The sequence below is a fragment of the Nicotiana tomentosiformis genome, chromosome 3 (genome assembly GCF_000390325.3).
Source record: "Nicotiana tomentosiformis chromosome 3, ASM39032v3, whole genome shotgun sequence".
Lineage (NCBI taxonomy): Eukaryota > Viridiplantae > Streptophyta > Magnoliopsida > Solanales > Solanaceae > Nicotiana > Nicotiana tomentosiformis.
Window position 1 is genome coordinate 133,570,198 of NC_090814.1, and position 26,210 is coordinate 133,596,407.

Consider the following 26,210-nt stretch of genomic DNA (forward strand, 5'->3'; position numbering starts at 1 on the left):
CATCTTTGACTCCCAGTTAATTTCAGTTATCATATTATCAGTTCAGTTTCAGATTTCAGTTATTTTATTGCCTTACATACTCGGTACATTATTTCGTACTGACGTCCCTTTTTTGGGGGCGCTGCATTTCATGCGTGCAGGTTCAGACAGACAGACGGGTAGACCTCCTCAGTAGGTGTTTTCCGAGTTCCGCCTGATCGGTAAGCTCCACGTCTTTCGGAGTTGCCAGGACTAGAGTTTTGTGTACATCTTATGTATATCTGTATATATGTTATGGGTAGGTCGGGGCCCTGTTCCGATCACAGTACATCTATCAGTAGAGGCTTGTAGGCATATCCTGTTGGTTAGTGCAGTATGTTGGGTTTGTATAAATTGGTGGTTTGTCAGCTGTAGTAGCTATGACGGCCTTGTCGGCCTAGCTTTATATTGATATTTAGTTAGTGCTAGTTTCCATTCAGTTTTATATTTTGCTTCGCAAATTGTCTTGCAAGGTGGCCCCATGGCCAAAGTATGACATTATGTGTTCAGAGTCCCTTAGTCGCAATTTGGTACGCCAGGTTAGGTGAGGCACGGGGTGCTTGTCTCGCTCCTAGGTTCGGGGCGTGACACAACATCTCTGGCCGCTAGGCTTGCACTTACTGGGTACCATTGTGGTGTACTCATGCCCTTCTCTACACATGTTTTTGTGTGCAGATCCAGGTGCGAGCTATCAGCCTCGGGGTTAGTGTATGCTGCTGATTCTAGGAGACTTCAAGGTACTACTGCTTGCGTCCGTAGATCTTCGGAGTCTCCTTCTACTCCCTCGCCTAGAGACTTTCTTTATTATCTTCAGACTTTTGTATATAGCTACATAGATTATAGCAACTTGTGACTTAGTGATATTCCGGGTCTTGGGAAACTATTTTATATATGCCGAGTGGTACTACTCTTGGCTATTCACAATATGCTGTTTATCTTTAAAATGCTGTATTTTCTTATATTCTTCGTAATATTAGGCTTACCTAGTCGTAAAGACTAGGTGCCATCACGACACCCTTCGGAGGGCTAATTTGGGTCGTGACAAAAAGTTCTCTTGAAAGTTTCGCCGATGAAGGGAATCATGAAATTTGGGGAAAATGGAAAGTTGAGCCCAAGGTTTATAGGCCCATTTAAGGTGTTGAAACGAGTTGGGGAGGTTGCTTACGAGCTTGCTTTGCCTCCCAGTCTATCGGAAGTTCATCCGGTTTTCCATGTATCTATGCTCCAGAAGTATCATGCCGACCTATCACATGTGTTAGACTTCAACACAGTTCAGCTAGATAAGAGCTTGGGTTATGAAGAGGAACCAATTGCCATTGTTGATAAACAGGTTCTCCAGTTGAGGTCCAAGAAGATTTCTGCGGTAAAAGTCCAGTAGAGGGGCCAATCAATCAAGGAAGCGACTTGGGAAGCCGAGGAGGACAGACGGAGCAGATATCCACACTTATTCAGCACTCCAGGTATAATTCTAAACTCGTTCGAGGACGAACGTTTGTTTAAGAGGTGGAGAATGTAACAACCCAACTGGTCATTTTGACTTTTAGAACCTCATTCCCCTAAATAAAACTCCTCGTATGTACTTTTACTATTTTATGACTTGCGGGGATAGTTGGTTCGGGATTTGAAAGTGTTCGTGTTGAAATCGGAACACTTAGTTCCTTAATTTGGCTCTAAAAGGGAAAGTTTGACTTCGGTCAACATTTTTAGAAAATGACCCCGGAATCGAGATTTGACGGTTCCAATAGGTTCGTATGATGATTTTGGACTTGGGCTTATGTTCGAATCGGGTTTCGGACAACCCGGGAGTGTTTCATTACGACGCTTAATAGTGAAAACTAGCTATTTGAAGGTTTTAAGGTTCTTTAAATTTGGTTTGGAGTAGGTTTTGGAGATAGCTCTGTATGGTGATTTAAGACTTGCACGCAAAATTTGGTGTCATTCTGAGTAGTTTAAGTATGTTTCGGCGCGTTCGGAGTAAGTTTGAAGAATTTAAAAATTCTAAGTTGAATCTATTTGGTTTGAGGTATGATCCTTAGTTTTGATGTTGTTTTACATGTTCCAAGGATTCGAGCTAGTCCGTTTTATGATTTCAAACTTGTTGATATGTTCGGGCGGGGCCCTCGGAGCCTCGGGTGTTAACCGGACGAAGATCGAACCAAGTTTGGATTTTTGAAGGGCAGCTGTTGCACCAGGCTTCTGGTGTAATCGCACCCGCGGTGGGCTAGCCGCAGGTGCGAGCTCGCAGAAGCGAGCCCAAAGTTCGCAGAAGCGGCCAAGAGTTGGCAGCCCAGAAGGCATAGGTGCAGATGAGTTAGGCACAGATGCGCGACCGCATGAGCGGTCTAAGGACCACAGAAGCGGAAGCCAGCGCAGGTGCAGCACATGCACCGCAGAAGCGGACTCACAGGTGCTAGTCGCTGACCGCAGAAGTGGGTGAGCTAGCTAAGGAGGAGAGCCGCATCTGCAAGGTCTTTTCCGCAGATGCGGAGCCGCAGAAGCGAAAGGCCTACTTGGGCAGAGTGTTAAAAGGAACGGGAAACAACCATTTTTATCCACTTTCTTCATTCTTGGGCGATTGTTGGAACGTTTTGAGAGGGAATTTCAACTAGCAACTTGAAGGTAAGTTAATTCTACACACTTTGAGTTAAAAACATAGATTATGGGTAGATTATAACCTATAAATCGTGGAAATCAAGTGTTTAGATGAAAAACTTAGGTTTTGATAAAAATGAGATTTTAACCACGAAAATGGTTATGGAATTGGATGGAAATTATATATTTGAGTTCTTGAGATTATGGGTAACGTTTTCCTCCAAAACTTTCCGGAATTCGGGCACGTGGGCCCGAGGTGAATTTTAGGAATTTTACCATTTTGGGTTGGGTAATTAATTTATTAGTCTAATTTCGAATTATTGAGCATGTATTAATTATTTTGTATAACATTGGGATAGTTTAGGATTTTTCGGCATCGAATTGAGACTTTAATGCGACATTGTGATCGGGAAGTGGACTTTGAGACAAGGTAAGTCTCTTGTCTAACCTTGTAAGAGAGAATTTACCCCATAGGTGATTTAAAGTAATAATTGTTGCTAATTGTGGGAGCTACGTACGCACGAGATGACTAGAGTCCATACGTAGCTACTAATTATGTTATGCCCGGGTGGTTTAGGACTCAGATCATGAATTACTTATGATAATTGTATCTTTTATTTAATTAAAGTACTGGAATTATATTGTAAATTGTTAGAAGAAATAGTAAGAGACTGAAGTTTCGCATACTTGAATTTTTGTGCAAATTATTTGACTGTTAATAGAAATTCTACATCCTTATGTGTTAACCTTATAATAACTTCTCTTTCCGGAGGTTCATAAGAAAATGTTCTCCTTTCTTGTGGAGGGGGCCGAACGCCTCGGCAGTATAGATGCATCAATAAATCGTGCCGCACGTCCCTCGTCAGTGTACACGACACTCTGGACCGGGCCGAACGACCTCGGCAGAAATCGTGCCTAATAATAATAATTACATGATACCCTAACATTTTATTGCAGCTTGTGAAATTAATTGATAAATTGAAAATTATCGAAATTTAAAAAATTAATTAATTCTGTTTGTTAAGGAAATTATTGTTGTTCATATAAATCACGTTTAATTAAATGTTTCTATTTTTAATATTATCGACCCATAGTGACTGTCAAAGTCGACCTCTCGACACTACTTCTTCGAGATTAGACTTGATACTTACTAGGTACACGTTGTTTACGTACTCATGCTACACTTGCTGCATTTTTTGTGCAGGATCTGAGACATGATTTTTAGGTGGTCCTACCGGAGCGCATCCACATTACCCCAAGGCATAGTGGTGAGCTGCCTTTCTGAGTCGTTCTGCAGCAACTAGTGCCTCTCCATCTATTTGTATTCTGTCTATTTTATTTCAGAGAGTATTTAGAATTTTTGTATAATCTACTAGATGCTCATACACTTGTGACACCAGGTCTTGGCACACACACTAGTAGAATTGTGGATTTAAATATATTTTTTTGGTTTTTATTTAATTAGACCCTTTATATTTTCTTAAATATGGCAAGTGAGAAGAGTTTCATTACTCGAAAAAATTACTAAAAGAATAAATATATGTTTAATTCACTAGTAGGCTGGCCTAGCTGTGATGTTGGGAGCTATCACGACCTATAGGCGAAATTGGGTCGTGACAATAGATCTCTTACCAACTGATATTCTTCCTTTCCTACGAGAATATAGGACATACAAACCTTCTTCCTCTCTACCAATCTCCTTCACCTTCCTTGTAAATATCCACACTTATTTAGCACTCCAAGTATTACTCTAAACCCGTTCGAGGACGAACGTTTGTTTAAGAGGTGGAGAATGTAATGACCCAACCTGTCATTTTAACTTTTAGAAATCTATTCCCTAAAATAAAACTCCCCTAACATGCTTTTATTAATTTATGACTCGCGGGGATGGTTGATTCGGGATTTGGAAGTGTGTGGGTTGAAATCGGAACACTTGGTTCCTTAAGTTAGCTTTAAATGGACAAGTTTGACTTCGGACAATATTTTGAGAAAACGACCCCGGAATCGGGATTTGACGGTTCCAATAGGTTCGTATGATGATTTTAGACTTGGGCGTATGTCCGAATCGGGTTTTGGATAACCCGGGAGCATTTTGACGCTTAATAGTAAAAATCAACTATTGAAAGGTTTAAAATTCTTTAAATTTGGTTTGGAGTAGGATTTTGAGTAATTGAAGTCCGTTTGGAATTCTGAGTTTGGGAATAGTTCTCTATAGTGATTTAAGACTTGCACGCAAATTTTCGTGTCATTCCGAGTAGTTTAAGTATATTTCGGCGCATTGGAAGTAATTTGAACAACTCGAAATTACGCGTTCCGAGAGTTCGAGCGAGTCCGTTTTATGATTTCAAACTTGTTGCTATGTTCAGGCAGAGTCCCGGGGCCCCCGAGTGTCAATCGGACGGGGATCGGACCAAGTTGGAAGTTGGGAGCCAAAACCGAAGCTCCCAACTACTGTCAGAATCGCACCTGCGCTTGCCAGTCGCAGGTGCGACATTCACAGATGCGACAGAAGCTCCCAGGCACGGTACTCGCAGATGCGAGATTTCTTCGCAGAAATGGAAAAGGAATGGGAGGCCTGCCACTGCAGGTGCGGAATATTGGGCGCAGGTGCGAGGCTAGACGTGCACATGCGATAATTGGCCAGTCGAGTGGGACTCACACCTGCGAGGATTTTCCGCAGGTGCGGAGCCGCAGGTGCGTTCCAAACTCCGCAGGTGCGAAAGGCCTGTTTGGCAGAAAGCTTAAAAGAATGAGAATCCACCATTTTTGCCCGTTTTCTCTCCATTTCTGGGCGATTTCAGAGCTTTTGAGAAGGGGGTTTCAACTAGCAATTGAAAGGTAAGTTAATTCCATACCCCTTGAGTTAAATACATAGATTATAAGTAGATTATAACTAGTAAATCTTAGAAATCAAAGATTTAGATTAAAAACCTAGATTTTTATAAAAGTGAGATTTTAATCACGAAAATAGTTATGGAATTGAGGCAGAAATTATATATTTAAGTTCTTGAGATTATGGGTAACGTTTTCATCCAAAAATTTCTAGAATCCGAGCATGTGGGTGAATTTTAGAAATTTTACCATTTTGGATAAGGTAATTTATTTAATATATAAATTTCGAATCATTTAGCATATATTAATTATTGTGTATAATATTTGGATAGTTTCGGATCTTTCGACGTCGAATCGAGAATTCAACGCGGCGTGGTAATCGAAAAGTGGACTTTGAGACTAGGTAAGTCTCTTGTATAATCTTGTGAGGGAGAAATTACCCCATAGGGATTAAATTGAATAATTGTTGCTAATTGCGGGGGCTACGTACGCACGAGGTGACGAGAGTCCGTGCGTAGCTACTATTAATACTAAAGTCCGGATAGTTTAGAACTCAAAGCATGAATTACTTGTGTACATTGTATTCTTTGTGTTAATTAAATTTTAATTGATATATATGAATATATTGTGAATTGTTAGATAAAGATATTAAAGGATGGAAATCTCATATGCTTGATTTTCTGTTTAAATTAATTAATTGTTAAAAGAAATTGTTCTTCCTCCTGAATTTATCTTATAATAAATATACTCTCCTTCCGGAGGTACATAAGAATATGTCCTCCTTTCTTATGGAGCGGGCCGAATGCCTCGACAAGATAGATGCATCTATGGATCGTGCCGCACGTCCCTCGGTAGTGTACACGACACTCTGGATTGGGCCGTACGTCCTCGGCAGAAATCGTGCTTAATAATAATAATTACACGATACTTTAATAGTTATTTCAGCTTTCGAAACTAATTGATAAATTGGACAATCCTTGAAATTTAATGAATTATTATTCCTGCTTGTTAAGAAATTAATTGTTATTCCTGTAAATGAGATTAATTAATAAATTGGAAATTATTTGAATTTAAGGAGTTTAATTAATATATTGAGAATTGTTGCATTTGAAGGAATATGATTATTTCCGCTGGTTAAATAAATTATTGTAAATTCTGTGAATCATGCTGATTTAGATATTCTAGTTGTATTTCTGTTTTTATTATTGGCCCATAGTGAGTGTCAAAGTCGGCCATCTCGTCTCTACCACTTCGAGATTAGGCTTGATACTTACTGGGTATACGTTATTTACGTACTCATACTACACTTGCTGCACTTTTTGTGCAGGACCTGAGGCAAGTACTAGTGGGGGACCTATCATCTTACACCCATGTTATCCAGGGGCATAATGGTGAGCTGCCGTTCTGAGGGATCCAGCCCGTGGTAGAGGGCGCGAACGTCCCAGGACTGTTCCAGTTATGCTGCCAGTGGGTCCAGCAGAGAACCCCATTGTTGAGGAACAGGATGAGGTGCCTGTGGCAGAGCCAGCTCCGGTGGATTTTGCATCTGCACCGAGATTTCAGGATGTCATGGGTCGCATGCTGCGGTTCATGGACAATATGACTCAGACCGGTTTATTTCCGGCAGACCCAGCCACATCTCAGGCGGGCGGGGGAGCACAGACCCCTACCTCACAGGCTCATGGACAGGCAGCTGCTATATATCAGACCCAGAGTGCACTACTCGTGGGTGGAGTCCAACCAGTGGCAGCAGCTACACCTGAGCCCAGGCCAGCTGTAGCCGCCGATCCTCAGAAACTATTGGACCGATGGACTAGACTACATCCTCCTATCTTCGGGGGTGAGCGACATGAGGATCCATAGGATTTCATTGATCGTTGCAGGGACAGACTGTACAACATGAGGATATTGGAATCTCATGGGGTTGACTTCGCTACTTTTCAACTAGAGGGCAGGGCCCGTAGATAGTGGCAGTCTTATGTTCTTGGCAGACCAGCAGATTCTCCTCCCATGACTTGGGACAGGTTGACCCGTATCTTCCTGTACAGGTATATTCCACCCTCCTAGAAGGAAGAGTTGCGGTTTCAGTTTGAGCAGCTCCAGCAGGGTCAGATGTCAATGACCGATTATGAGGCGAGGTTTTCTGAATTATCTCTCCATGCACTTATGATACTCCCTACTGAGGCGGAGAGAGTGCGGAGGTTTGTAGCCGGTTTACATACTGGCATTCAGGCCACTATAGCTCAAGAGGTTGAGATGGGTACTTCTTATGCGCAAGTTGTGGAGATAGCCCGAAGGATTGAGGGTGTGCATCAGCAGAGCCGAGAGCAGATTATGAGAGATAAGCGGTTCCGGTACTCTGGAGAGTTCAGAGGTGCTCCGTCTGGGGGCAGAGGTCAGTTCGTGAGGGGGCAGTCCAGCATACCCCCATTTCCAGCACCACCACCTCCTCGGGGTACTCCAGTGCGACCTTATCTCAGTGCTATACCAGAGAGTTCTTACCGCCCACCAGCTATTCAAGGTCCTCCCAGTGGTATTCAGGTCCCCAGGGCTAGACTCTTAGTCAGCAGCCCATCGCACCGAAGAGTTATTACGAGTGCAGGGATCCCAGTCACATGCGAAGGTTTTGCCCCAGCCTTCGGGGTAGACCAGTACAGCAGGGTCAGCAGCCTATGCTTACCGGACCAGTTGCTCCACTAGTAGTAGACCACCAAGAGGTGGAGGACAGGTGGGTAGGGGCTGTCCTAGAGGTGGAGGTCAGCCAGGCGGAGGCCATCCAGTTGGTGCTCCATCTCGGTTCTATGCTTTTCCGTCTAGACTAGATACAGAGGACTCAGATGATGTGATTACAGGTATTATTTCTATTTGCGGCAAAGATGCCTCAGTATTATTTGATCCAGGATCCACGTATTCATATGTGTCATCTCTATTTACTCCATTCCTGGGTGTTTCTCATGAGTCCTTGAGTACTCATGTTTATGTGTCCACTCCTGTAGGCGATTTTGTTATTGTGAACCGGATCTACCGGTCTTGTATTATTACATTCTGTGGTTATGAAACTAGAGCAGATCTCTTATTGCTCGAGATGACCAATTTTGAAATTATTCTGGGTATGGACTGGTTATCTCCATATCATGCTATTCTAGATTGTCATGCCAAAACTGTTACCTTGGCTATTCCATCTTTGCCTAGGCTGGAGTGGAAGGGTTCGTTGGTTAGTTTATCTAATCGGGTTATTTCTTTTATAAAGGCTCAACACATGGTTGAGAAGGGTTGTTTGGCTTATCTAGCCTATGTTTGGGATACTACTGCAGAGACTTCGGCTATTGATTCAGTGCCAGTGGTTCGGGAGTTCTCCGATGTATTTCCTTCAGATCTTCCAGGTATGCCACCTGATCGGGATATTGATTTCTGTATTGACTTGGCTCCAGATACTCAGCCTATATCTATTCCACCGTATCGCATGGCTCCGAAAGAATTGAAAGAGTTGAAAGAACAGCTTGAAGAGTTACTAGCCAAAGGGTTCGTCAGACTGAGTGTATCACCTTGGGGTGCACCAGTATTATTTGTGAAGAAGAAAGATGGCACAATGCGAATGTGTATTGACTATCGCCAATTGAAGAAAGTTACTATTAAGAACAAGTACTCGTTATCGCGTATTGATGACCTATTTGACCAGTTACAGGGTGCTAGGGTGTTCTCTAAGATCGACTTGAGGTCGGGGTATCATCAGTTGAAGATTCGAGATTCGTATGTTCCAAAAACTGCTTTTCGTACTAGATATGGTCATTATGAGTTTCTGGTAATGTCTTTTAGTTTAACTAATGCCCCGGCAGCTTTTATGGATCTGATGAATAGGGTATTCATGCCATATATTGATTCTTTTGTCATTGTCTTCATTGATGACATTTTGATCTACTCGCGCAGTAAGGAGGAACATGAGCAGCATATGAGAGTAGTGCTTCAGACATTGTGGGAACAAAAGCTATATGCTAAGTTCTCTAAATGTGAGTTTTGGCTAGAGTCTATAGCATTTTTAGGACATATTGTATCGGACGAAGGTATTAAAGTTGATCCCAAAAAGATTGAGGCAGTTCAGAATTGGCATCGACCTACTTCGGCGACTGAGATCAGTAGTTTTCTGGGTTTAGCAGGTTATTATCATCGGTTTGTGGAAGGTTTTTCATCTATTGCAGCACCTTTGACCAGATTAACCTAGAAGGGTGTTCAGTTCCGATGGTTCGATGATTGTGAGGCAAGCTTTCAGAAGCTCAAGACAGCATTGACTACAACACCAGTGTTAGTGTTACCTTCTGGTTCGGTAATGTATATAGTGTATTGCGACGCTTCACGCGTTGGTTTGGGTGGTGTATTAATGCAGGAAGGGAGAGTTATTGCATATGCTTCACGTCAGTTGAAGTCCCACGAGCAGAATTATCCGGTACATGATTTGGAGTTAGCTGCGATTGTTCACGCTCTTAAGATTTGGAGGCATTATCTTTATAGGGTCTCCTGTGAAGTTTATATTGATCATCGCAGTTCACAGCATTTATTCAAGCAGAGGGACCTAAATTTAAGGCAGCACAGATGGCTGGAATTACTAAAAGATTATGATATTACTATCCTATATCATCCAGGTAAAGCAAATATAGTTGCAGATGCCTTGAGTAGAAAGGCAGAGAGTATGTGTAATTTGGCTTTTATTTCAGCAGAAGAGAGGCCATTAGCTTTGGATATCCAGTCCTAGGCAAACAGACTTGTGCGGCTAGATATTTCAGAGCCCAGCCGAGTTCTTGCATGTGTCGTTGCTCAGTCTTTACTATTTGAGCAGATCAAGGCTCGCCAGTATGATGACCCACACTTAATGGTTCTTCGAGAAACGGTACAACGAGCTGGTGCCAAGGAAGTTACTATTGGTGCGGATGGTGTTCTGCGACTCCAGGATCGTCTGTGTGTTCCTAATGTAAATGAACTGAGGAAAATGATCCTGGAGGAGGCACATAGTTCTCGGTACTCTATTCATCCAGGTGTTACAAAGATGTATCGTGACTTGAAGCAGAATTATTGGTGGCGACGAATGAAAAAGGACATAGTTGAGTATGTAGCTAGGTGTCTAAATTGCCAGTAAGTTAAATATGAGCACCAGAGGCCAGGTGGCCTACTTCAGCAGATGACCATACCAGAGTGGAAATGGGAACGAATTACTATGGACTTTGTAGTTGGGTTGTCGTGGACCTTGAGGAAGTTTGATGCAGTTTGGGTGATTGTTGACAGGTTGACCAAGTCGGCACATTTTATTCCTGTTGTGACTACGTATACTTCAGAGAGGTTGGCCCAGATTTATATTCAGGAGATAGTTCGGTTGCACGGTGTGCCAAAATCTATCATATCAGATAGAGGCCCTCAGTTTACTTCACATTTCTGGAGAGCAGTACAGAGTGATTTAGGGACCCGTGTAGAGCTCAGCACAACCTTTCATCCGCAGACCGACGGGCAGTCAGAGCGAACAGTTCAGATTTTAGAGGATATGCTCAGGGCATGTGTGATTGACTTTGGAGGTTAGTGGGATCGTTTCCTGCCTTTAGTCGAGTTTTCTTACAATAACAGTTACCAATCCAGCATCAAGATGGCTCCATTTGAGGCTTTATATGGCCGTCGATGCCGTTCACCTATCGGATGGTTTGAGCCCGGTGAGGCTAAGTTGTATGGTACTGATTTGGTAAAGTATGCCTTAGAAAAGGTAAAGTTGATTTAGGAGCGACTTCGTACAGCACAGTCCAGACAGAAGAGTTACGCGGATCAGAAAATGCGTGATTTATCATTTATGGTAGGTGAAAAAGTTCTCTTTAAGGTTTCGCCGATGAAGGGAATTATGAGATTCGGGAAGAAGGGCTAGTTGAGCCCAAGGTTTATAGGCCCATTTGAGGTGTTGAGACGAGTAGGGGAGGTTTCTTATGAGCTTGCATTGCCTCCCAGTCTATCAGGAGTTCATCCGGTTTTTCATGTATCTATGCTCCGGAAGTATCATGCTAACCTATCACATGTGTTGGACTTAAGCACAGTTCAGCTAGATAATAGTTTGGGTTATGAAGAAGAGGCATTTGCCATTGTTGATAAACAAGTTCGCCAATTGAGGTCCAAGAGGATTTCTGCAGTAAAGGTCCAGTGGAAGGGTCAACCAGTCGAGGAAGCGACTTGGGAGGCCGAGGAGGACATGCGGAGCAAATATCCACACTTATTTAGCACTCCATGTATTATTCTAAACCCGTTCGAGGACGAATGTTTGTTTAAGAGGTGGAGAATGTAATGACCCAACTGGTCATTTTAACTTTTTAGTAACCCGTTCCCTAAAATAAAACTCCCTGAACATGCTTTTATTAATTTATGACTCACGAGGATAGTTGGTTCGGGATTTGGAAGTGTGTGGGTTAAAATTGGAACACTTGATTCCTTAAGTTAGCTTTAAATGGACAAGTTTGACTTCGGTCAACATTTTGAGAAAACGACCCCGGAATCAAGATTTGACGGTTCCAATAGGTTCGTATGATGATTTTAGACTTGGGCGTATGTCCGAGTCGGGTTTTGGATAACCCGGGAGCGTTTTGACGCTTAATAGTAAATATCAACTATTGAAAGGTTTAAAATTCTTTAAATTTGGTTTGGAGTAGGATTTTGAGTAATTGAAGTCCGTTTGGAATTCCGAGTTTGGGAATAGTTTCGTATAGTGATTTAATACTTGCACGCAAATTTTCGTGTCATTCTGAGTAGTTTAAGTATAGTTCGGCGCATTGGAAGTAATTTGAACAACTTGAAATTACACGTTCTGAGAGTTCGAGTGAGTCCGTTTTATGATTTCAAACTTGTTGGTATGTTCGGGTGGGGTCCCGGGGGCCCCGAGTATCAATCGAACGAGGCTCGGACCAAGTTGGAAGTTGGGAGCCAAAACTGAAGCTCCCAACTACTATCAGAATCGCACTTGCTCTTGGCCAGTCGCAGGTGCGACATTCGCAGATGCGATAGAAGCTCGCAGGCGCGGCACTCGCAGATGCGAGATTTCTTCGCAGAAACGGAAAAGGAATGGGAGGCTTGCCACCGCAAATGCGGAATATTGGGCGCACCTGTGAATGTGCAGGTGCGAGGATAGACGCGCAGATGCGATAATTGGCCAGTCGAGTGGGACTCGCACCTGCGAGGATTTTCCGCAGGTGCGGAGCCGCAGGTGCGTTCCAACCTCCGCAGGTGCGAAAGGCCTGTTTGGCAGAAAGCTTAAAAGAATGAGAATCCACTATTTTTGCCCATTTTCTCTCCATTTCTGGGCGATTTCAGAGTTTTTGAGAAGGGGGTTTCAACTAGCAATTGAAAGGTAAGTTAATTCCATACCCCTTGAGTTAAATACATAGATTATAAGTAGATTATAACTAGTAAATCTTAGAAATCAAAGATTTAGATGAAAAACCTAGATTTTTATAAAAGTGAGATTTTAACCACGAAAATACTTATGGAATTGGGTAGAAATTATATATTTAAGTTCTTGAGATTATGGGTAACGTTTTCATCCAAAAATTTCTAGAATCCGAGCATGTGGGTGAATTTCAGAAATTTTACCATTTTGGATAAGGTAATTTATTTAATATATAAATTTCGAATCATTTAGCATATATTAATTATTGTGTATAATATTTGGATAGTTTCGGATCTTTCGACGTCGAATCGAGAATTCAACGCGGCGTGGTAATCGAAAAGTGGACTTTGAGACTAGGTAAGTCTCTTGTCTAATCTTGTGAGGGAGAAATTACCCCATAGGGATTAAATTGAATAATTGTTGCTAATTGCGGGGGCTACGTACGCACGAGGTGGAGAGTCCGTGCGTAGCTACTATTAATGCTAAAGTCCGGATAGTTTAGGACTCAAAGCATAAATTACTTGTGTACATTGTATTCTTTGTGTTAATTAAATTTTAATTGATATATATGAATATATTGTGAATTGTTAGATAAAGATATTAAAGGATGGAAATCTCATATGCTTGATTTTCTGTTTAAATTAATTAATTGTTAAAAAAAATTATTCTTCCTCCCGAATTTATCTTATAATAAATATACTCTCCTTCCGGAGGTACGTAAGAAAATGTCCTCCTTTCTTGTGGAGCGGGCCGAACGCCTCTGCAGGATAGATGCATCTATGGATCGTGCCGCACGTCCCTCGGCAATGTACACGACACTCTGGATCGGGCCGTACGTCCTCGGCATAAATCGTGCTTAATAATAATAATTACATGATACTTTAATAGTTATTTCAGCTTGCGAAGCTAATTGATAAATTGGAGAATCCTTGAAATTTAATGAATTATTATTCCTACTTGTTAAGGAATTAATTGTTATTCTTGTAAATGAGATTAATTGATAAATTAGAAATTATTAGAATTTAAGAAATTTAATTAATATATTAAAAATTATTGCATTTGAAGGAATATGATTATTTTCGCTCGTTAAATAAATTATTGTAAATTCTGTGAATCATGCTAATTTAGATATTCTAGTTGTATTTCTGTTTTTATTATTGTCCCATAGTGAGTGTCAAAGTCGGCCATCTCGTCTCTACCACTTCGAGATTAGGCTTGATACTTACTGGGTATACATTGTTTACGTACTCATACTACACTTGCTGCACTTTTTGTGCAGGACCTGAGGCAAGTACTAGTGGGGGACCTATCGTCTTACACCCACGTTATCCAGGGGCATAGTGGTGAGCTGCCTTTCTGAGCCGTTCTGCAGCTACTAGTGTCTCTCTTTGTATTTTTTTTTTCATTCTGTCTATTTTTATTTCAGACAGTATTTGAGGCTTTGTATAATCTACTAGATGCTCATACACTTGTGACACCAGGTATTGGCACATACATTGATAGAATTTGGTATTTTATTATTTTTGTTGATTTTAAATTTTGTCAATGTATGCTTAATTTATTAAGTTGGCTTGCCTAACTGTAGTGTTGGGCGCCATCACGGCCTATAGGTAAAATTGGATCGTGACATTCCTAGTGAAGAGATCCTGAAATATGAAGAAGTTAGGGAAAAAGGTAGCATAACAGTTCAAGCTCTTTATCAGCTTTGAAACAGACAAGAGATTGAACTTAAATTCTGGCACACATAATACATTCTCAAGTAGATCACCTCTGGTTAATTGATAATTCCATATCTGAATTATGGCTGCAGCCTCTCCATTTGGCAAATGCACAGTTCCAGAATTTTCTACCATTGTGTCATTACATAAAGCATTTTTATCACTAATCATGTGATTTGTTGCCCCTGTATCTACTATCCATTTTAAGTCAGCCTCATTGATTGAAGAGACCATACCTGCCATGTTTGCATTATGTTCGGTCATTGGAGATTTGCTCAGCATGTTTAAGATCTGTTGGTACTGCTTTTGCATAAAGTGTGGTGCCTGTGGTCTGTTCCAGTGTATTGAGGCATGGTGTTTTCACCATTGCTCAAGTTTCCTCCTACTGCATTAGCCTTCTTTTTTTCCTAAGCATTGCTTGATAATAACACTTGGTCCTTGATAAACTTACCTGCTGGTAGGAGGGCCATAGGATGTAAGTTGGTGTACAAGGTAAAATATAATGCTAAGGAAGAGGTAGAAAGGTATAAGGCTCATTTGGTGGCCAAAGGATACACACAACAGGAGGGGTTGGACTACCAGGAGACCTTTTCTCCTGTAGTAAAGATGGTCACAGTTCGAGCTGTTTTATCCATGATTAAGATGCCCCTTCATATGACAAAACTCGCATTGCATCAGTTTGTTGCAGTTATCCTTTGTGTGTCCTTTCATGTTGCAAAAATCACAATACAAAAATGGCTTTCTCTGCTTCTGTAATCCATTTCTTGCAGTGAAAAGAGTTGTTGGCTCCATATGTTCATTCGAATTGTAAGCTCCTCCTCCAACTAGTTTTTGACTTTCATCTTGCACAATTAATGCATAAGAGGTCATTTTAGCAGAAGAAACTAAAAAGATACTAGTTCCCTTATTTTCTCTTCGTTGTATACTTGTTTCCTTTTAGTTATTTCTTTTTTATTCATTTACAACTTATTTATTTTTCTAACTCCTTTCATCCAATAAAAAAATTTCTAGTCAACAGTTTTTTTAACAGAAGAAAAGGCAAGGGTAATTTAGACTTCCCTCTTTTATATTTACAAGCCTTTTACGTTAAAATTCAATTAGTGCTTTGAATCGGAAATTTCCAAAATTAACAGCTTCTTTTTTTTAACTAGAAATGAAAAACATATTTTACACCAACCCAATGAACAAATCCGTGACTTTTGTCAACGATAGGTGCAAATCAGATCTTGGGCAAGCTAGCTGTAGATCAAAATATATAAAATGGAATTATTTCAAAGACCTTCAAAAATTGTGGCACAAGAAGTGCGGTTGGAATTATTTAAGATATATTCGGTTTTAGGGTCATGAGATTGTTCAACCATTTATGTGCAATGTATAACATTTAGCATAATTTCAAATAAATATTCACTGATTTTCTCTTTTTCTTGTCCTAGTATTCCTAAAAGTAGGATCTCAACTTATGCTAAATCAAACTACAAAAGTCAATTAGTTTCTCGTGTAACAAACACACACTAAAAAAAGAATAAATGTGATAGTAATGACAATTTGATATCTAATATTAATGATAACTTAATTTCTCATTTTGTAGAAATAGTAAACCAGTAATTAAAATCAGATTACAATTTAATGCTTTCATATTGAATAATAGAAAAAGTAACTTTATTTATTTTTGCTCCTCTGACATCATCAGTTGCGTCACTTTGGGTATTAGCAAAGCACTCAATGTTCGTCATATTAACAAAATTGTACTGCACAACTAAAGTAAAAAAGAACTAGTCAATGGGCAAAAAGATTTTTGAAACTAGTGGCTTGTACCCATCTTTAGGAAGATCCAAACGCATTCCAAAAAAGGGCTTTAGCATTAGTGTTATATTTTGAAAGCAAGAAAATAAGTGGAGTAATAAAGGCATATACATAGGGGTAAAATAGACCTTCGAAAATAGCGGCACAAGGGGTTAGGTTGTAATTAAATTAATACATTTAGCATCAACTCATGAAAACTGTCCAATTTTAATTTGGTAGCTAATTTAATTCAAGTGGACCAAATTGAAAATGGTTTTGATTATGTTGGAAAATTTTTCCTATAAATAGAGATCAGTTCCTTCTCATTTTTTCATCAATCTTTTATTAATTCTTTTTGTGTATTGTAAGAAAAATATTGAGAGTATGAAAAATTATTAGAGAAGTGAATATTAAGAAACACTTGTATAAAATTTCTCCCTAAATTTGTGAGAAATTCTCTTAGGTATATATATCCTAGTTATATTAGATATATATCTCTACTTTTATACTTTTATGTATAGACGTGATTTAGTAGGACTCGATGAAGGTATATTTGTTCGAACCACGTAAAAAGCTCAGAGTAAGTGGATTCTTTTTTTGTTATTCAAATTGCATCGGATCAGATTCAATGCTGAGGGCAAAATGTATGCCCAATTTGCAGGATGATTGAGACGGAAATTAGCAAATTTTTGTACATCGTGAAGCTGAAGGACATGAACAACAAATCATCGTCCTTTACCTTCCGGACCTCATAAAAGTACTCAATTTCCGTCTTCTATCTCCTGACAATTTGGGCATTTTATTATGCCCTTCGCATTGAATTCGGATCTGATGCAGTCTGCATAACAAAGAAAAAATCCATTATCTGCAAGGAAACTCCGCTTTTGTCGAGCTAAAGCTAATCGAAGATATCCATATGTCGCAACATATTTGATTTGGGAAACATTAATGGGATTTTGAGATATTTAGAATGATTCCTTCTAAAGTGTTGAGTTTATATCATCATCTTTTAATATCCTCCTTTATTCATATATATTTTATTCAATTCATTCATATATCTGTTTTGGTTCTGTACCTACATTTCTTGAAAAAGTATACACTAGTTATATATTGCCTCGTCGCAAAGTGGATGCTAAGCTACTATTTTAATATGCTAAAATATATACATCGATTATACATTAATCGGTTTTTGAAAAAGTGCTTGTTGCTACCGCCTTTTATCACCCTTTTCTCCGTGGTGAATCCAGAATTTTAAAGTCATGGGTGCTCGCCGATTAAAATTTCAAAAGAAGAGGAAAATAGAGTTTAGTTGTGGGTGCTCACTCAATATTTATCTAAATATTTGTTTAAATTGCCTATCTAAAATACTAAATATGATCAAAGGTAATGGGTGCTTAAGTACCCACAAGTGTGTATGTAGATCCGCTAATACTTCTTTATAGATGTTCAAGTTTAAAATTAAACTAAAATATTTTGAATCTGGGAATGATTTTGATTAATTGTATACCGACTTGTCATGAAACTTGCCTGTTTGGCCAAGCTTCTCCAATCCTAGAAGCACTTTTTTTTTTAAAAAAGTATTTTTTTTTAAAGTTGAAGTATTTGGCCAAGTTTTTGGAAGAAAAAAAAAAGTGTTCTTGACCAAGTTAAAGCTTGACCAAAAAGGCTATTAATTAAGATAAAGGATCAGTGAACTCATGGAAATCTCCAAACACCAAACATTTCCTTTTGTCACATTTGCGGATAAAAATTTTGGGCCCATTTGAGGAGCCCAAATCATCTTTTTGGCCCGTAACTGAAATGACGCCAGAGTATTTTTTTATTTTTTTTTAAATCCCTCCCAAATTAGGTGGAGTTGGTTTAAGCAAGCCTCACTTGTCGGCAGTTTCACTCAGCTGCGAGGCCGCTCCTCTCCATCCTCTCCGGCGAATTGAGTTGTAAGTCCCCCCTCCCAGTTCTTTAAAATAAACATTAATTTTTATATGTGATGATGGCTCCAAGATTGTGGTGCTACATTAATTACGATTCAATTTCGTCAAAAAAAAAAAAAAATATTATCATCTTGTTTTGAGTTTTTAGTTCTTCAAATAAAAGTAACAAATTAAATTTATCTACTCTTCTAATAATCACAGACACTGGTTTCAATCTCTAAAAAATTTCAAACACAAGCATTTAATTAAAAGACCCCATAAATTCAGAGTATGAGTCTTTTGTGTATAAGCAAGTAAACTGGGAACTTGGTAATTAATCTCTGTAACAGCTAATAATTAGAGTGCATCACATTATTCTGAAATTTTGTTTTTTATCCTATCCATGAGCTCTTCAAGTTAGTCGTTTATTAGAAAATTTGTTAGCTAATATTTGTAACAGTATGTAATTATAGAGCTCACTGAAGGTTCTTCTTAGTGTTTATACAGTCTTTAAAATATTGCAAATAATCTATAGGTTGTTTGTAGTGTGTGGCCCGAAGCAGTTGTTTCAAGCTAAACAAACATGATTGTGAGTGGATGTTGACCTGCATTTGGTGGGTTTAACAAAGTAGTACAAAATTTAAGCCTACGTTAAGTGATAGTGGTTAGCTGTCAGTTGCTTTTATTAAGAGACAACGACTGAGATGACGCCTTTTGTCATCTTAAAATTTAAGCCTAAGGTACATAATCAAATTCCATGTAGTGTTACTTGACAAAAAGGTTGAGATTGCTTGTGATATACCCAAGTTGTTTATTATTACAAGCAGATAATCAGATTGGCCTTTACGTGATTTTGTTCCAATGAGTAGAAGTTTAACTTGCTAATATATTTTATCTATTTGATACATCTCAATTTCAGATGGAAGAAGCTTCTCTTGATGGTGAGCAAGATGTTACTGGGCAAGGCAGGAGGAGATTGCAAGAAATAGAGTCAGATAGGTTAGATGACCAGAACAATGAGCAAATTGAGTCGGATGAATTATTTGCTCAATATGGTGGGCAAATAGAGTCAGATAGGTTAGATGATCAAAATGGTTTTACTGATGGGCAGAAGGAATTTGTTGCCCCACCGCTAGGAATGGAGTTTGAATCGTATGATGATGCTTACAACTATTATAATTGTTATGCCAGGGAGATTGGTTTTCGTGTTAGGGTAAAGAATTTTTGGTTCAAAAGAAATAGCGGGGAGAAGTATGGTGCAGTGCAATGCTGCAGTAGCCAGGGCTTTAAGAGAATTAAAGATGTAAACCGGTTGTGCAAGGAAACTAGAACTGGTTGTCCTACAATGATGAGGATGAGAATGGTGGACTCCAAAAGATGGAGAGTACTTGAAGTTACCCTTGAACATAATCATTTGTTAGGTGCAAAAGCATACAAGTTTATTAAGAAGACAAGTGCTGGAAATAAGAAAATTTGGATTCGAACTATGATGTTGTAGTCCGAACAATCAAGTTATATCGGGCACTTGTGATTGATGCAGGTGTGAATTGGAATGCCAATTTTAGTGCAAGGAGGTGAAAAACTTCATCTGATTGTCACGATAAGCTGAACTTAAGAAAGGGAGACACGCAAGCCATGTATAATTATTTATGTCGTATGCAATTGAGAAACCCAAACTTCGTTTACTTGATGGATCTGAATGATGAAGAGCAGTTGACGACTGTGTTCTGGATTGATGCTAGGAAAAGGGCATATGCTTACTTCATTGATGTGATCTATTTTGATAATTCATATTTGTCCAACAAATATGAGATTCCTCTTGTGGTATTTGTGGGCACAAATCACCATGGTCAATCATTGTTGCTGGGTTGTGGCCTGCTTGAGGGCGAGGCAAAAGCCTCTTATATTTGGGTGTGTGTTCAAAGCTTCGCTCACCTGCTCACTTGGATATTTCCCTCAAACAATTATTACAGAAAGATGCAAGATTTTGGAGAGTGCTATAAGTGTGTTTTTTCGAGGTCTTTTCATCGTTTTGCTCTATCACACATCATGAGGGAAGTTCCAGAAAAGTTGGGAGGCTTGCGTAACTATGATGCTATTAGAAAGGCATTAATTAAAATAATATATGAGGCTCTGAAGCCATTTGATTTCGAAGTAGCATGGAGATTTATTATCCAAAGATTTGGAGTTGGTGATCATGAGAGGCTTCTTTCACTATATGACGACCGAGCTAAATGGGCTCCAGTTTATTTGAAAGACACTTTTTTTGCTGGAATGGCCACTACAAGGTGTAACGAGACATTGACTGCTTTTTTCGATAAATATTTGCACAAGCAAACTCCTCTAAAAGAGTTTCTTGACAAATTTGAATGAGCTTTGCAGAAAAAGAACAAGGAAGAAGCAGTTGCAGGTACAGAGTCGAGAAACTCGAACCCTGAACTCAAAACAAGATGTTCCTTTTGAGTTGCAGCTTTCAAAAGGGTACAGTAGAGAGATCTTCAAAAGATTTCAGTTAGGGTGGAGGAGATGTATTCTTGTTTCAGCACAACACAATTACATGTTGACGGGCAGATGGTAACATTTTTGGTGAAGGAGCGTGTTTTGGGAGAGGGAAATAGGAGAGAGATACGGGATTATGAAGTTCTGTACAATAGTGCTGCAGCCGAAGTTCGTTGTATTTGCAGCTGCTTCAACTTCTATGGATATCTATGCAGGCATGCGTTGTGTGTACTGAACTTCAATGGTGTGGAAGAGATCCCTTCAAAGTACATTTTATCACGTTGGAAAAATGATTACAAGCGATTATATGCATCAGATCTTGAATCCAGTTCTACTGAGTCCACTGAACACGTTCATGATTTAGCCAGTTGTATAGAAGTGCATTACAAGTTTGGGAGGAAGGGGTGATTTCCCTAGATCATTAGAAAGTAGCTCCAAGTAAATTTGAAGAGTCTCTGACCAGAGTTCACCACATTGAAGAAAACATAAATGTTATGGCATAAAAAAGAACAAAAAATAAAAAATAAAATAAGATGTTGTGGTACGTGAACTCAGGCGCTCGCCGGAACCCTAGCTTCTGCTGGGCGCGTGAGGGGGCCTTTGGTCGCCAATGCTTTCTGAACCTAATGGTGGTGTTGGTTTTTGTACAACACTCACCGAAAGTATGTTTACGCAAATCAAATCGGAGGAGTCACCGGAAAGACGTACGGCGACTGATTTTTTTCAGTCCTGGATTTTTCCCGTTGCCGCTCTGATACCATGTGAGAAATAGCAAAGGAAAAATATATTATTGATATGTTCTATGAAGTGTTTTACAATATCGCTATTTATATACAATGTTTACATATACCTAAAACCTTCTCGATCAATGTGGAACACTATACATGAACTAACTCTAACACTTGTTATACTCATCTTCCTTGCTCATCATATCAATATTGTAGTGAACCGGATATCTTTACTTTGTTTAATCGCCTGATGATAAATTACCTTTGCATACTTTATTAAAGATAAAAGATCGATCTTCTTTCTTGTACTCTCTCTTCTGCCCTTATTTTAGATAAAAACTCTTCAGTTTTATATCCTTGCCACTTTAGATTTTCTACATGAAAAACTTTGACAGAAAATTGGGTATTTTGCAGGGAAGAAAATCAAATTTATCTCGGCCGGTGGCAGGGTATGGCTCTCTAACACTGTTCTTTGGTGTAACTGTCTCAAGTGTGATCTTGATAAAGACGTTTTTTTTAATCCTAGACATCAGCCTTTGTGGTAGACCTACAAAAGATAGTAAAACGCAATCAAAGGGGAAGAAGACCGAGGCAGACTAGGAATAAGAAAAAATAACTGTCATAAAAGTATTCAAGTGTAGGTGAAAAGGAAAGTCGAGGTATCAAATGTGGAATTTTGTCAACTTTAAGGAAGTGGCAGCAGGTAGTGCTTTTTGTTATCACAAGGTGGTAACTGCCGATAAATGGCTACTAAAGCTGTATGATTTGTAATATTTCACCGGCTGTTTAGACCTAGGTCAGGTTCGCTGTGGATGTCTTTTGCAACTTCTGCCATGGGTAAATATTGGTAGTACTATGCTTGAACCTAACGCCTCGTAATGGTTACTTTGTTAGTAATCACTCAAACCATAGAACATTTTTTATTATGTCATTATACAACCAGTCTATTGGCAGTCAACATTTGTTTAGATCGAAAGTATAGTGCTAATATAATTTACTTATTTATTCGTGTATAGTTCCATTGATGTGCTAGCAATCTACTAGTAGTACCTAAAAGAAAAAAGTGAAAATTAAAGTAAAAGGAATATAAATTCAGTAATTTCCTTCGGTTTTTAAGGTTCTTATTGTAAATTGTTTCTATGGCATCATAAAAAATTAAAGCAAATTTGGACAAAATGTGAGGGTTACGCAAAAAATTGTTTTCATGGTTTATTATTGTTAAAAAAAAATGAAGCGTCTTAGGATGTTCATTTTAAAGTAATATTGAATAGACGATGTTTTATGTTCTCAATATTCAAGTGTATAAGTTTCTTTTTCATTACTATATTCAATTTATTTTATCAATTTTTTCCTTATTCTAAGTGACGTCATATCTTACAATTTAATTACATTATTTATCATTTAGGACAAGGCATGGTCGGGCATAAGGCCACGGACATAAGTCGTGCCCCCGCCGGCTATCTTTGATTGTCTTAGTCGAAAAATTGGGGTCTTTCGAGTCTTGAGTACCTTTGAGAAAGAAAAGAAAATGAGAGTATGGACTATTAAGTATGGTGCAAGGGACAATCAATGGTAATTGGTATGCTATCACGATCCAGAATTCCCACCGACGGGATCGTGATGGTGCCTAACATTTCACTTGTTAGGCAAGCCAACGTTAGAAAATCATTAAATCAATTCCTTATTTCCATTCAGTAAATAACAATAATTAACTAAGATGAAATATGATAAGTGCGGAATATTATAAAACTGTATTAATTACTACCACCCGGATCTGGAGTCATAATTCACGAGCATTTTAGAATTTTCTACAAGTAATAGTCTGAAAGAAATACAATTGTCTGAATGAAAGAAACAGTAGGACAGAGAAGATAGACGGGGACTTCAAGGTCCGTGAACGCCGACAGATCTACCTTGACTCTTCGGACAGCGGACCAATAGCAAAAATCTCGATCAACCCGAGCCGGTACCAAAATCTGCACAGAAAGTGCAGAATGCAGTATCAGTACAACCGACCCCATGTACTGGTAAGTGTCGAGCCTAACCTCGACGAAGTAGTGACGAGGCTAAGGCAAGGCACCTACAAATAAACTTGTACAATTTAACAGTGTATATACAAATAACAGAAATGAAGAACTAAACAGGAAATGTCAGGAGGGGAACATGCTGAAGGGAATACGAGATAAAGAAATACAACAGAACGATAACCGGAGCAGTCAACATACCATGAATCAACAGGAATAGTGAATACAGTAAAGCAAAAATGCACGGCATCACCCTTCATGCTTTTACTCTCAATCTCACCATAAAATCAATAGAAACGGCACGGCATCACCCTTCATGCATTAACTCTCATATCATGGCACGACATAACCCTTTGTGCATTAACTCTCATATCATGGCACAACATCACCCTTCGTGTATTAACACTCACAATATGGCACGGCATCACCCTTCGTGCATTAACACTCACAATATGACACGACATCACCCTTCATGCATTAACACTCTCCCTTACCATAATGCAATGCATAAATAACAACAGGGAGATAGAATAACAAGTACAAACCTTACTTCAACATTTGGTTCCATAATATTAATCTCAACTTTGAAATAAAAACTCAATTATCACCAGAAAATCCGTAAACTTGATAAGAACGATAAATTGAACAACACTAGTATAACATGTAGCAATTAGGCATGAGAAAGAGACAATATAAGAAAAACAGAGAAACATGAAAAACAGGTAAATTGGCGGCACATAAGTACTCGTCACCTCACATATACGCCGCTCACATGAATTTCACTTAGCAAGTAATCTAAGGTTCCTAATTCCCTCAAGTCAGGGTTAGACACAACACTTACCTCGCTCTGAATGCCACTTAAATCTCAATCACATCTTTACCTTTGGAATTCAACTCCAAACCACTCCTATCTATTAAAAATGACTAAATAATATCAAATATTGCTAAAGGAATCAATTATATTGCATAAATTAAATTTCTAAAAATTTCCTCCAAAAAGTTGAAATACCGACCCCGTGCACGTTTGGTCAAAACCCGAGGTTCGGACCAAAATTCATTTATCCATTCGCCCCCGAGCCCGAATATATAATTGGTTTTGGAATCCGACCTAAAATTGAGGTCTAAATCCCCAAATTTTTAAAATTTCTAGTTTCTACCCTAACCCCTAATTCTACCATGAAAACTCTAGATTTTAGGTTGATAATTCATAAAGTGTAATGGGTAATTGAAAGAAAATGGTTTAGAATCACTTGCCAATACTTTGGGGAAGAAAATGACTCTTGAATATCTCCTCTACCCGTTTGGTTCTTGAAAAATGTTGAAGAAATGGCTTAAACCCGTGTTTGATTCTGTTTTATGCACTGGGCGACAGTGTGCATCGCGTTCGCGAGGCTACTATCGCGTTCGCGAAGAGCATTGACTACCAAGCCTTCGCATTCGCAAGACAGTGTTCGCGTTCACGTAGGCTACCCCCTGGCCTTCGCGTTTGCGAGACATTGCTCGCGTTCGCGATGAAGGAACGATCGACTCTTCCCCAGGTGTGCCTAACACTACGCGTTCACGAGGAGCTGGTCGCGTTCGCGAAGGGTAACGCCCCCATCGCTTCACGTTCGCGAAGAAGAAAATTCTAGCTGCCCAGTTTACTCTTCGCGTTCGCGAGAGTACCTTCACGAAAGCGAAGAAGGACATGCTAGAATACCTACTGCAGCAAAATATCAGATTTTCTAATTCCAAAACATCCCGTGGCCTATCCGAATCTCACCCAAGCCCTCGGGGCTCCAAACCAAACATGCACAAAAGTCTAAAAATATCATAAGAACTTGCTCGCACAATTAAATCGCCAAAATAACACCTAGAACTACGAATTTAGCACCAAATCGAATAAAATTCTCAAGAACACTTTAAAATTCATATCTTCTCAACTGGACGTCCGAATCATGTCAAATCAACTCTGTTTCTCACCAAATTTTACCGACAAGTATTAAATATCATAATGAACCTGTACCGGGATCCGGAACCAAAATATGGACCCGGTATTCACAATGCCAAACATCAATCAATTCTTAGAGGAGGGTAAACATCAATCGAGTTAGAGACATCCGAATTTAATTCCGGACATACGCCCAGTTCCCATAATTCGATACGGACAAACACGCCCGGACTGCACATACAAATCAAGGAGGATAAAAATGAGATTTTTAAGGCTTAAGAGCATGGATTCAAGTTCTAAAACATAAGATGACCTTTTGGGTCATCACATTCTCTACCTCTAAAATAATCGTTCGTCCTCTAACGGACATAGAAAAATACTTGGGCTGGTGAAAAGGTAGGGATATCTACTCCGCATATCGGACTCGGACTCCCAAGTAGCTGCCTCAATAGGCTGACCTCTCCACTACACTCGAACTAAAGGGTAACTCTTTGATCTAAACTGGCAAACTTGCCGAGCTAAAATAGCCACCGGCTCCTCCTCGTAAGTCAAATCCTTGTCCAACTGGACAGAGCTGAAATTTAACACATGGGACGGATCGCCGTGATACTTTCGAAGCATGGACACGTGGAATACCGGATGAACAGCTGCTAAAATAGGTGGCAACGCAAGCCTGTAAGTGTAACGACCCCAAATTACCTCCGTAGGATGTCGTGATGGCACCTAGTATCTAAGACTAGGTAAGGCTATCAATGCGGAATAATAATAAATATCT

General features: G+C 39.4%; 1 pseudogene; it reads left to right on the top strand.

The window, feature by feature from the left end:
- Nucleotides 1-19,030: 19,030 nt before the first annotated feature.
- Nucleotides 19,031-21,256, top strand: LOC104098377 (protein FAR1-RELATED SEQUENCE 6-like; annotated as a pseudogene).
- The last annotated feature ends 4,954 nt before the right edge of the window (nt 21,257-26,210 follow it).